Genomic DNA, 12825 nt, shown 5'->3' with positions numbered 1-12825 from the left:
TCGATGTTTGTGTATGTGTTACATACTGTACGTGAACACACACAGACACATCTCGTGTCTGTGTGTGATTCCAAATATATAGGGCTTCGGCAATGCCTGGTCGACATGTTTCGAAGGGAGTGCTATGTACGAGAAAGTGGGGTGCCAACGTGTGTGCACGCGCGCCGATTGCGGCTAACGATCGGCTTTAAGTCGCCGGCGCTTTTATTGATATACCCGGCGCGAACAGGAGGTGTGTGCGTTGTGCGTGCGTGTGTGCGCACTGGCTCCCTCGCGATCGGTGTTGGAAGAACGCCGGCTGCGATCGGGTCCTTGAATTTTCAGAAGGCGTCGCCACCGTATACACTCCCCTTCGTCATTATTATTTTTCCCCCTGCAAGGCGCCGTGTCGATAGTAGAGGGATTAAGGACCCTGCAAACATACCTGCATGTTCGATTGGCGGATTCGCCGCTACTCTTGCTGTGTCTCGACATCGGGTGATGTTGTACAAGATAGGAGTTGGGTTTTTATTCCTTTTTCTTATCCTTATCGAAGGCATATGCAGCCTTGCGTTCAGTTTTCTGAACGCAGTGCGGTGGTTTCGTATTTTTCTATCTCATGGCTGTGGAGGATAAGCGAATATGCAGTCAAAAGCGAAGCGCTACACGGGGAGTCATGATAGCGACGCGGAATAACTGTGCCTGAAAGGCACGCCGTGCTGTGGAAATTGGCATTTCTTACTATCTGGGCTTGTCGCTCTTGAACTGAGAAAACAAAATAAATGTCATGCCGGGAGGCTATGGGGCGAGACGTTGCATACCTGCTCTCGGGCCCTGACGTTTTTATGTATTAATTAGGGGACATCGTGGAGAAACAGTTAGTGTATATCTTTGATTTCTCTTGTGGTCTGCTTCCGCGAGCAGCTTGTATCAGCGCGAACGTAGCTGCTATATATAGTACATACAGTATGCGCCGAATGCAGCGCACTTGGTTCGAAGCTGCTTACGCTTTTGCGAGCGGGTTTTCATCAAGGCTAAGATCCGCAGTCAGCAGCACTAGCTGACTGTGCGATCGAGTATGTTCGTGACTGAACTGAAAGTTGAGCTTCTGAAATACATGTTGAGAACGAAGTGAGGATACGGTTAAATCGTTATTCTTTATGCGCGGCGTTTACTTTCGACCTTCAGTAAGACGGCTTTCCCAAAAAAGTTGAATCAACCCAAGCAGCTGGGAATTACAGGAGGTGGGGGGAGGGGGGAGAAGGAAAAGAAAAGTTACGAAATACAGAACAAACGTGCTAATGAAGGAGAAAGTAAATAAAATATCGAGTATGATTCGTGCGTAGCGTTTCATCTCAGGTTAAAAGCGTGCACCACGTCTGCGCCCAATCGACGCTTCTGAAACATCACATGAATCAACCTTACACACACACGCAAAGTTAACACTGTAGCAGCAGCACTATGGATGCACCTCAATGTTAGTACAGCTTCCGAGCGAGAGTGTCCGAAAACAAGATAGGAGTTGGGTTTTTAGTCCTTTTTCTTTTTTGACAGGAATGCTTTTTAGCATGCAGCGGCCGCAGTATCTGGCGTCCGCGAAGCACAAGTTTATCGAAGGCATATGCAGCCTTGCGTTCAGTTTTCTGAACGCAGTGCGGTGGTTTATATACGCGCGCGCGCGCGGCAGGTGCCTCGCGCGAAGCTCTCGCTCGTCCGACGATGACCGTGCGTATGAGATTCGTACATGTACACACGCTCGTACAGACAAAAGGTCGTACAAAGCGACGCTAATGCGGGGCGTCACCTGTTTGCGCGCGCCGAGACGGAGCTTGTGCGCGAGTTCTTATGGGGTCCTTCCCGCCGCGTCATAATGACTGGCTCGCCACCCCGCGAGGCAGAAATGTAGACGAGGAAAGAGGAAGACGCGGTGGCTGACTCCGGCTGCTTGGTTTCCCCGCTTTGCGCGCGTGTGTCCGATGGCGCGCTGCTCTCTCGACACTTCTTTCGAGAGAGCTTCCTTTCCGCGCTTTTGTCCGCGGTGAGAATCGCTGCGTTTATAATTGGCAACGCGGAGAGAAATTGTCTGCCTCGCTTGTAGTTCGAGCGCGTGTATACGTATATTCCGTATGCACGGAAGTAGCCAATTGCGAGTCAAGTATGCACTGTTGTTCCGTCTCCGGTGTGCATACACGCGCAGGTATGTTCTGGCTGGCATTTTTCACCCGCGCTATATTTAAGGCACGGCATCATTCGCGCCTCGGCTAGAAGATTTTTGGCGTCGGAACAGCCGCGCGAAGAACTTAGTAGCGCGACAAAGCAGAACGGAGACTGCCGCACTGGGCAGCAGCTGCTCCTGTGTTAAGCGTGGAAAGTATCCCGAAGCAAATGACAGGGTCTGTCGTGTGCTGGGTTGCGGTTTTGTAAAATAGGTTGTGGCACTTGCGCGAGTGGTTCCGTTTAATTTGGGAGGCAAGAGGTCAGTGCGGTGGTTTCCTGTTCCTGTCCGGTGAAGCCGATCGTCGTCTCGGCAGAGACCATTTTTTGTGCCACCACGGTGACCGCTGCTCTAAAGAAGGAACAAAAACGCCACCTGTCGTCTCTAAAGGGCACGACTGATATTTTTGAAGTCGGTAAACCTGAGCGATGGTCGACAGACAACGCTGTGTATTCTTCCGCACGTGTGATCATTCTGTACCCTTGCACTTCCTCTGTAACTTTCTTGTTTTGTTTTCACTGATTACAATAAAGGAGCCTAGAGAGTGTGATGACGTATACATGTGCGCTTCCCTCTGTTTTTCTTCGATTTATAGGTAACCGCACCGAAGTAACCTTTCCGCCTTCCTCCTTTTTTGTGTGTGTTTCCATCTTGCGCCTTCTGTTTCGTGCTGGAGCGATAAAGTACCGCATTGCTTCGTCGGCAAAAATTTTTTCCACTTCCAATGAGGCAAAATTGCCAGCGAAAGCTACTCGCGACGACGGCGTCGAGAGCTTGTTATTTTAACCATATACCTACGTGTTTTTGTACGATGAAACGCGCGTATGTAGCGATTCACCATTCTTGCACCGTTTGCTGCCGAAGTCAACGCATTTTCGCACGATTTTCCGAGCAGCTTGCAAAAGTTAAAAACGAAAAAAAAAAAGGAAAGAAAAGCAGTGGACAACTCAATAGCTTGGCTGCAATCTTTGAAGTGCGAAACTAGCGAACCAGCGCTCTTCCAGCTTGTGCTTCTCTGTCGATATCGTGGCCCCAGGAGATTACCGGTGCACAGACAGTGCGTTAGTACTGCCTGCGCAGAGTCTGCAAGGTCTGCACGGGGCTGCGCTCTCTTAAACATGTCGGGACACACAGACGGACACACGAGTAAACAGAAGGCTTGAGGCCTGTCGTCTAATGCTTCCACGTGGCTTAAGAATCTTTGCTGCTATCTGATTTGTCATTCATTCCTTGAAAAGTGCTTCGATTTCTTTTTTTCTTTAGCGGCGTTGTGTGTGCGGTTATTGCTTCTCGAAAGAAATAATCGCCTCGCAGAAGCGAGTTCGGGTAAACAATGCCATTCTTACAGGTTGTCTGTCTCTGCAGTTTAGGCAGTGCCGCTTGTAAGCCAGACATCGCGGTATAACCGGGGCCCCTTTTGTAGCTCGCATGTGCGAGCGCGCGTAATGAGTGCTTGCGTGCCACGCGGGATCATGCGAAAGGCGAGCGCGCCCACTTCTCGTGTGTGTGTACGTACGTGCGTTTTTGCGCGCACGTAATTGCACGGTGCTGCCGCCGACGCTGCCCGCTTACAAGCGGCTGGACGCAGGCTCTGTCCACTCAGACCCAGGAAAAAACGCCGACCGTACTTCTGGGATGGAACGCTATTTACTTTCAAAGCTCACGCCACTTGAGCGGTAGGCACACTTCCCCCCTCTCGCTTTCTTCTTCCTTTCTCCTTGCTTTTTAGTTTGCCATCGAGTGCCCGGCTTAACCCCTCTCCCATCCCCCTTCCCGCTACTGCGTGCACACAAAGACACACACCACGCCAATTTTCCAAGTTATCTTCTTCTTCCGCGCGCTCATGTGTTTTTCAGCAGTGCAAGGACGTTCCCGCGTTACTCGCAGCGCGCCTTTCTTTGTTCGGGTGTAATCAACCCGCGCGAGTTGTGCAGCGTTGCTATCTCTGGAACAAAGAAAGAGGAGGGGTAGAACTCGTTGCGAGCAGACGAGGAAACCCAGCTCGAGTGCGGAGAAATGAGCGGTGTGTGCTTGGCGATGTGCTTTAAGCGCCAACCGTCGTGTCTCGGCTATAGCTTGTTGACCCCCACCACCCCAAGGGTTGATATCTGCGCGACGCTCCGCAGCGCCTTTTCTGTTCCTCCATCGTTATCTTTCTTTCATTCTGCATTAGGTGTCCCCAAAAGCAGATCTTATATATACTCTTGCACCGTCCGTATCTCCGTGCAACCTTGTCGTTTGGTGCTATTGTTCTGAACTATAATGCTGTCTTCGCGTTCCCTTGCTTCTGGTAGTCACTGTATATAGAATTCTAAAACTGCGAAAACAATCTCGCCTCGCTACATACGTACGCAGTGAGCTTTCGACGCAAGAGCGTTTGTGTGGCTACGCGTGTAACCGTGTTCTTTGGGGGTGCGTCTAAAATAGGGCACCGCTTAGCGCGCTGCAGCTATATAGGCGAAATAATTGTCTGCTTCACTTTGCTGTTCGTCCTGAAGAGGGCAAAGGAGTGAGTATAGCAGAGCTTCCATCGCGTACTCACGGAAACGGGAAGAGCATGCATTTGGTGCGAAGCGAAAGGACCGAACCCGGGTTCACCGTATAAGGCGGTAAATGTATTTTTTGCGATTGGCCCGCGACTCATGCGATTGCTGTTAATACAGAAAGAAATGCGTTTTACAGTACGGCCATAATAGACTTGTTCCGTTCGTTGAAGCATTTATAGCAAACGTTAATATCGGTTCACTGTAATGTCTCGGTGGTTGATGCTCGAAGGGCTATTGCAGAAGCGACCGGCACTGTGGCATATCTCCTGGCCTGCCTTTCTGGTTTGCGCGACATCGTGGCCAGTGAACATGAGTCGTTCAAATACTGGAGAACGTTGCTAGTGATAAGCTAGTCGATAGGCATTTAAAATTCTTTGAAAGGATACTTTATTTATTTGTGCTTGCTAGAAGCAAGGCAGAATAAAGGAAACCGAGGTGCCCGATATTTAGTTAAGGAGCCAACAAACCATGATACGAAGGACAGCGTAGGGGAAATTATATAAAAAGTAGCCAAGAGAAGTAGAGTAGAAAAGGGCTGCTTACAATACTTGCAGGAGCAGCTGTAAGTTCCGTGCTCGGTGCGCTCACAATGCCACGTTTGCTAACATGTCTTTATCGTCCCATTGTCCCGCGAACGGTGGTGGTGCGAATGTGACAATGAGTCGTCAGAGAACTCGAGAAAAAAAAAAGTCCCTAAAACAGCGCTTATTACCATCCTTTGCTGCGCGAAACAATAAAATTTCTTCGCTTGCGGTTCGAGCTTACGGAAAGGTCGATGCTTTCCCAGCCTCATCGACGTCGCACGCCACTCCTTGCAACCTGCCCTCATATGCTTTTGTTTGTTTATCATCGTGTCTTCGTGGGAAACTCCCGTCTCTGTTCGTCGGCGTTAAACCCTCTCCCCCCGTGATTCATAAAGAAAGCAAAGGCATCGTATAAGAAGGTATTTGGCGGAGCGGGCGGTTTTCGCATCCCACGTGCGAGACAGCGCTGGCGCCACTGCGCGTAACAAATTGCCCTCCGACGCCCCCGGCGCTTTCACGTCGGCAGTCCTTGCAGTGGTCATTAGTCATTCACAGAGGGCCGGGTAAACAAAGCCGCTCGCGCACACCAAACGGCCGTCAACAATGGCACGCGCACAACCCTTCGGCGCCGCGGCGTGGCGCTGTATAGCTTTAGTGCGCGTAACACGTGGCCAGAGCGCCCTGCTATATACCGTGTTTTGCGGAAAGTAACGGGCTTGCTGCGTTCCGCTGTACTTCCTCCCACTCGTAGTAACTGTACCTCTCCCGCAATACATTTTTGTTTCTATATCCTTCGTTGTTATAGCGTGCGTACTTGAGTACGAGCGCGAAACACTTCTGTCGTTTGGCCTGACGGCCCCAAGACCGAAATTTGCCATCGCTGACGTGTTCAGCCACGGTGCAAAATAAATGCATACGTTAGAAAGGAGAGCTCCATATCTTTTGGGCTACCGTATTTGCACGTTTGTACCGACCCCCCCCCCCCCCCATTTTTGTTAAATAAAAGGTACATTCAGATTTGCATGCGCGTTAAAATCGTAACTAATTCTACTCAACATAAAAAGTGAAACCGATGTTTACTTTTAAAGAAAGAGGCTCAGTGGAAGAGGCTAGCCACACTGCTATCCAACTAAAGACAGCTACGCTCGGGGACATAGCAAGGTTGGTCTGTGGTGCGTGGAATGCCCCTGCAGACGGGTTTGCTCGAGCCTCCAGAAGGGTTGCATTCCGAATGCAATAAATGAAACTCAAGATGACTTTCTTTGGTCTGTAGACAGCGAAATGGAAGTGTCCTCAGGGCTCCCATAACCATTAGCCGCGAAGATTCAGCTCTGTGCGTGTCTGTGTGCCTTTGTATGTTCCATAATATCGTTTCAACACGGTACGCGTCGACTAATATCTCGTTATTGATATGGGTGGTAATGTAACTGCGCGTTAAAATCGGCGGCGCGGTAGAATCGTGCAAATTCTTAAGTTTTAAAACACGAGCCAATTAGCCCAGTAACGCGTGTTATTCAGTGCCATGGCGTCACCGTCGGCCTGAAGTTGTTTCCGGAAGTATTTGCTAGGGCCTGACGGGAAGGACGTATTAGCTTTAAGTAAAATTCACTAAATGCGCCGCCTCGGTAGCACCTGAGGCGGCGCATTCGCTGCTTTTTCGTCCTCTGCTGACTTTAGTTTGCCTTTGTAGTGTAGGATAGCGGACGAGCATACCGTAATAACCGGAATACGTATCTATAGAAGGAGCAGCGCCGGTGGTGGCATCTAGTGAGGCTGTGATCGACTACAAATGCGGCTTGTAATCTAGAACAGCGCGCTCGCATCGCGCCTTTCGGTATGCGCCTATGCTATATAGTACGTCGCCGCTGCGCCGGTCTTGAATAAGGCCTTTCGGATATGGTCGTGCACTCTTCCTTCAGAACAGGCAGACTTCTTTCGCCAAATGGGCTTCCGAAGTGCTGCACAGAATTATTGAGCGATCAGGGGGAGAAGAGTGCGGGTTATTTTATACCGGTTTCTGTATTGTACCGGCTCGTTTTTATTTCTTTTTCTTTCTTTTTAGTGCGCGGCCTCCATCTAGTCCTGCCCGTAACAGGCCGCAAAGTGCGGTGCTGCCCAGCGATGGATGGAGGGGGGGGGGGGGGGGCGCCTGCGAGGCGGCAGCGGGCGCCGCCGTAGCACGCGGCTGCGCGCCCAAGCCGAGAACGACCTTGGCAAGGACGAATGCCTCGCCCTCGCAAGCCCGCCGCCGCCGCCAGTCTACTTTTTTCTTTTATTTCCTCGGCGCTGCTCTCGTCTTGCAGTCCGATGTAATGGTTGGCTGCTCGGCATTGCTGTCCTCCCTCTTGCTTCTTTTTCCCCGCCGTCACTATAGGATGCGGCGGCTGTCTGGATGGCGCGGTTGGGTTGCCGGAGTGCACCTTCTGGTTCTCGCTTCTTGCTTTTCTCTCTTCCCCCCCATCCACCACATTCTCTTCTTACCAACCTGGCGTGACCGGCGATCCAGAAAGATTCCGTTGCTGCCTGTGTACTGTCGACTTCTTGATGCGCTCGCCTATGCGTGCATCGGCATACCACGAGGAGATTCCGATTCGTGTTTTTAGCACGTGCTATGTTATCGGTTGCGCTGTTCCTTCTTTCTGTCTCTCTTTTTTCTCGAGAAAAGGACAACTCCGCAGCTTGCCAGTCTCGACCTGTTTTAGGTGCCGAACGGGTCGTATCAGTTCGTGTACGTACGGCACTTTATAACTTCTCTCCCCTTCGATCTCCCTCTTTCTCTGCCTGGAATCCACGGAAAAGGGATCGCAACGAAACCCGCGGTTTTCCTTGTGGACCTTCGTCGCTTGCATAATTCGTTCCCGGCTTACGACTCATGTTTGCGCTACTCTTATGCTGGATAAAGCAACTATGCAGCGTCGCTCGATCTTTAAGGGTTCCGTGTGCTCTTTTGCGGAAGTCAGGTGCTGCACGTGTTCTATTACCTGCCTGCGTGCGAAAGAAATCCGAGTTCTTGAACGTCGTCGGACATCATTGCTCAGCGACAATCCTTCAATTGTGTGCATGCGGGGTACACTTTTGCCGTGCTGATGCTACCTGTTGTACCTTGCTCCAATAGCTGTCTTGCATCACCTTGCAGTTGCGCTAAAACGTGTGTTCCGCAACAGGCATACCCATAGAAAGTACTCATGCTCGACGCTGTTACGAGCTTCCCGGAACGTTCGCGGTGACGCAACTGGTTGCGCGGCCTCGTCGCTCGTCAGCAAAATGAAAAGTTCATTTGCGAGATGTGGCAAGACATCTGCTCATGCAGAAACTTCCAGGAGCTTCACCTCCTGCCCCCACCCACCTTCATATTGATTTCATCGTTGACACCACGCAGTGACGCAAGCAGCCTTCACCACTGAAGGGCTTACGCAGCAGTCCTGGTGATTATAGCCGTTTTTTGCGAACGAACGAAAAACTGTATTGGAACAGCTATAGGAACGCAGACGAGGATATAGCGTTTGCCGAAGTGCCGTAACCGATTCCCTTTCTGTTTTTTTTTTTTTATCGGCTCTGTGCAAACTCCAAGGGGCTTTAGGAAAATAGCGTGAGTAATATGGCAAACCGCGAGCCGATATTTGCGACGCATGCACTGCAGAACGGATGAGTGCAGTCGGCTTCTTCTTTTCCAATTTGTTTCATTTCCCGCTCACTTTCGTTGCTTTCTGCATCCCTTTGTTCCGGTTCAGCGCCGCCTCGGACCACGTGAAGCGTGTATAAATTCAGTGAAGGGGAGATCGCGCGTTAAGGAGCGCAGTCTCTGGTAACGGCGCATAAACTCGCCTGTATATACCAGTAAGCAAAAACGCACGCGTGCAGGAATGTCGCTGACAGAGGGTGGGGGAAACGCTGCTGCAGCTTCCCCGAATCAAGCCGACCCTGACGCGCGTGCTGTGCTCTTTCAAACACAAATGAAGGCGCAGAGAGCAGCAGCATCATGGAACACATTCTGGCAGAGGTCGGCACACCGCGACTTGCCTTCCGAATGCCCGTCACGTTCTTTGCATCTGCATGAGCTTTCAAGTGCTCGGCTAGCTATGGGATGAGCGTGTCCTTTGCGCGGTGCCCTGTATGTTAATACGATGAGAATTTTACATACACTGCATTCGGACACGAGAGGCTCCTTGGCATTCCGACGTTAAGAAAAAGCGCATGCGCTTTACACGTCCGCCGCAGCAGCAGTATATTTTCATGAGCCGTGCGATACAAACAGTCCCGGAAGTGAACTGGCTCTGTTGCTTATACGTGAAGACCTTACCGTGCGTTATTCTGGCTTTTTTAACCCTCCATAGTGACTTGGCGGTTATGCCGTTCCGTTGCCGAGCTAGAAGTCGTGGGCTCGGCACCTGGGCACAGTGCCGACATTCCGATGAGGCAGAATGCAAAAGTGCTCATTTGTTTAGATTTGGGTGAACAAAGAATTCCAGGAGATAAAATTATTCAGAGGCTGCGTTCTCCACAAGAGCTCGGATATATATAGTTGGGGAAATTGAAACCCACCTGAGCTGTTACGAGAATGCTGGAGAGGGGAGCATGCTCTGCTTAAAGAGTGCGCACACAACTAAGCTGTTTTCAGAAAGGGAAATTCTATCTGGAATTTGAATAAGCTTTTTGAATATTTCCTGTGACTTCAGCTATACGCTGCTTTAGCGGCGTCAGTCACGCATGGCATACTGCAAGCGCCGTTAAACGCCTGTTACTCGGATTAGTGCCGTTTCACTCTTGTTGCGTTGAGATAGGAGTGGTCCGCGTCGAGGCAGCTTATTGAACGTGGTTGTCTTGCCTCGGCCACCAGTGCGAATACACCTTGAGTTCTACTTGCGGACAGCCTGCATGCGGCGAGCTTCAGTGCAGGCCGTACTTCCAATGCGGGCGTGTAAGCATTATGATATATCGCGTGAACACGCGGCCCCAGGAGTTTTTGCATGACGGTGCACATTTGGCGTTTCGCATCGCCGTTACCGCCGCGTGCTCTTGCCATTGCTTGCAGGCTCGCTTGACGCCGCCGTTTCGCACGAAAGACGATCGGCGTGAAACGTGCCGCAACGGCGGCACTGACAGCAGCGCGAGCTCCCGTGTGTCACGGCTGCGTTAGACGCGCTCGGAGGGTTGCGGTGTTGCGCCTTGGGCTTGCTACGCCTTGCGTCACGGCGAGCAGACACACACACGCCGCCGTTGGTTGCGTGTCGTCGTCGCGTTTTGCGCCGACGGTTCGTAGCACGAAGCCTGCGTGTCCGTCCGTCCGCGCTGTCGGTTGTCGAAGGTTCGTGGCGGGCACACTTTCGCAGCACAATACCCTGTCGACCCCGTCGTTCGATCGCATTCGCTGGCGTGTGAAGCCTTTTGCTGCTGTCGTGCACGCTCGTGTTGCGCCAAGCGGTGGCGAGCGCTGCCTCGTTGGCCTTGTTGGGATGTTCGCGGTTGTCGCCCGCGATTGCGGCAAGCTCTCTTCTCGGAACAAGAACACGCATTTCGAGCTTGGCTCAGTATGTGTATAGGTTATGTTTCGTTGAGTCGGCGCTGGGTCAGCAGCTTGGGAAAACTGCACGATCATCCATGTACGTCGCAGGAAGTAGCGCATGCCGACGAGACGTACAGGAATGCGGAGCGCATATATCTGTGGTTTCCTCCCCGGCATAGCTAGGGAGGGGGGGGGGGGGTGCTCTAGGAAGCAAGAGGCGAGGGGAGGGGGCACACACTGAGGAGCAGACAGACGCTTCAGGCAAGGCTGCGCGCAGCACGCGCGAAAACAAAAGGGCGCTCGAGAGGGAGGCGGTTACGCATGATTGACGCCACTTTTTCCTTCCGTCCTCGGTCGACCCTCCTCGTCGTCGTCGCACCCCGTCGCGCCTCCCACAGTGGCAAGTCCGGAAATGTCAGGTCGCGGCGGGACGCGCGCGCCCTCCTCGCGCAAGCAAGCGCCGCGTTGTCGCGCGCGCACTCGTCCTCGTTTAATTTGCGCCGGCAGTGTACACCTGCCGCGGTCACCTGTGACGGGTCTCTCGCGGTGCATCCCCCGCCCACGTCCAGCTATACCGCTGCTGCTGCTGGAAGGCCCACTGTGACGGTCGCATCTAGACCGGCGCGCGCGGGCCTTGTCTCCCTCTCCGCAGAGAGAACCTCGCGCTCTGCGGGCTGATCGTGCCTGCCGTTTCCTGATCGCCGTAATGATGGACGCCCGCCGTCTCTTGTCTCCGGCTTGGCTGGTGACGCAACCGTTCGCTTTTGTGTGCCCCTCGATCGATCAGCAGACGGGGATCGAATGCGCGCACATGTTCGTCGAGCCATGTTCTAACGGGGCGGCGGCGGCGCCTCGTTGCCAACGTGTAGCTGACTTGCGCGTCTTACCTCCGCGAGGCCGGCCTAACGTTATCGCGCCCTTGCCATTCCTTCTCCGCGCGCTCGATCGCTACAGGTCGTGCGTAACGGCGAAGGCTCCTGTCGGTATACCCTGTGTCCCGGCTTCGCCGTTATAGCTGATTATTATTCCTTTTCTTCTTTCTTTCTTTCCTGCGGGCCTCGAATTCCATACGATCGTGGCGACGGAAATGCAAGAGTTGTCCATAGTTCGCCTGCTGCCTCCGAGAGGAGGAATATGGGCGGACACGGCCGATTGCGCAGCCGCGTTGCGCTCGGAAATGGACAGTGTGACCTCGCTTCTGTGCAACATCTCATTGAGCGACTGTGGCGACGAAACGGATCTCATCTAGCAGGCCGTCGGCGCTGCAAAATTCTTCGCAGTGTATACGCCTATACCTTTAGCTTCGTCTTTTTGCTGTACGTACACGTTACTCCTGCACAAGGAACTTTGCACTGCGGTTTGATGCTGCAGTGTTAACTTCCTCATATGTAAGAAGGAACAGAAGGCGTTGCGTGTTTCTACTTCTTTTTTTTTTTCTTTTTTTGGATGACTGAGCCTTCTACACGTCGTCGCACCGCTATTTCCCTAGTCGCTCCCGTATGATTGCTTTGGCGGGATATCACTGAAGGAACGTTGATGCGTGAAATGGCCCGCACTCCCCCCCCCCCCCCCCCTCGTCTTATATTCTTTTTCTTTGTGCGCTGCGTTCACCCGCGACGCGTTCGACTCGGCATGCGGAGTATCGCGACAATCGCTGTCCTCGCCTCTGAGCGACGCAACGCCCCGCGCCGGAATCTCAGGCACGCGTTGTCCCGTGGAAGCCGCGCCACCGGATGCATTCACGGCGCCGTTCGCAAGGCTGCACGGGCTGCGTGCAACGGCGAGCTGCGTTTTGTTTTGCCTTTCTGTCGTCTTCATCATTTCCAGTTAGCGTATATAGCTTCGAGCTAGCGCGTGGTTAAGTGCGTGTGGTCGGTCGCGGTAAAGAAGTGCGCCCACAGAGACGCCCGAGGAAAGCACGGGGGGAGTCGTTATCTTTCGTTTCGGTTAATCGCCGAGTCGATTGCAGTCCGTGTACTGGCGCAACGTCACGCTATAGCCAGTAGTCTCGCGTATAGTTTACGCTGGCACGAGATAAGCCCGGCACACCTGGAACGC

General features: G+C 52.6%; 1 protein-coding gene across 2 annotated transcripts in view; it reads left to right on the top strand.

The window, feature by feature from the left end:
* Window positions 1-12825, top strand: part of Drak (Death-associated protein kinase related) — a 224710-nt gene that overhangs the window by 186036 nt on the left and 25849 nt on the right. The window lies entirely within an intron of this gene.

The sequence above is a fragment of the Dermacentor andersoni genome, chromosome 2 (genome assembly GCF_023375885.2).
Source record: "Dermacentor andersoni chromosome 2, qqDerAnde1_hic_scaffold, whole genome shotgun sequence".
Lineage (NCBI taxonomy): Eukaryota > Metazoa > Arthropoda > Arachnida > Ixodida > Ixodidae > Dermacentor > Dermacentor andersoni.
The sequence above is the reverse complement of the archived record's forward strand: the minus strand, read 5'-3'. Positions and strand labels throughout refer to the sequence as shown.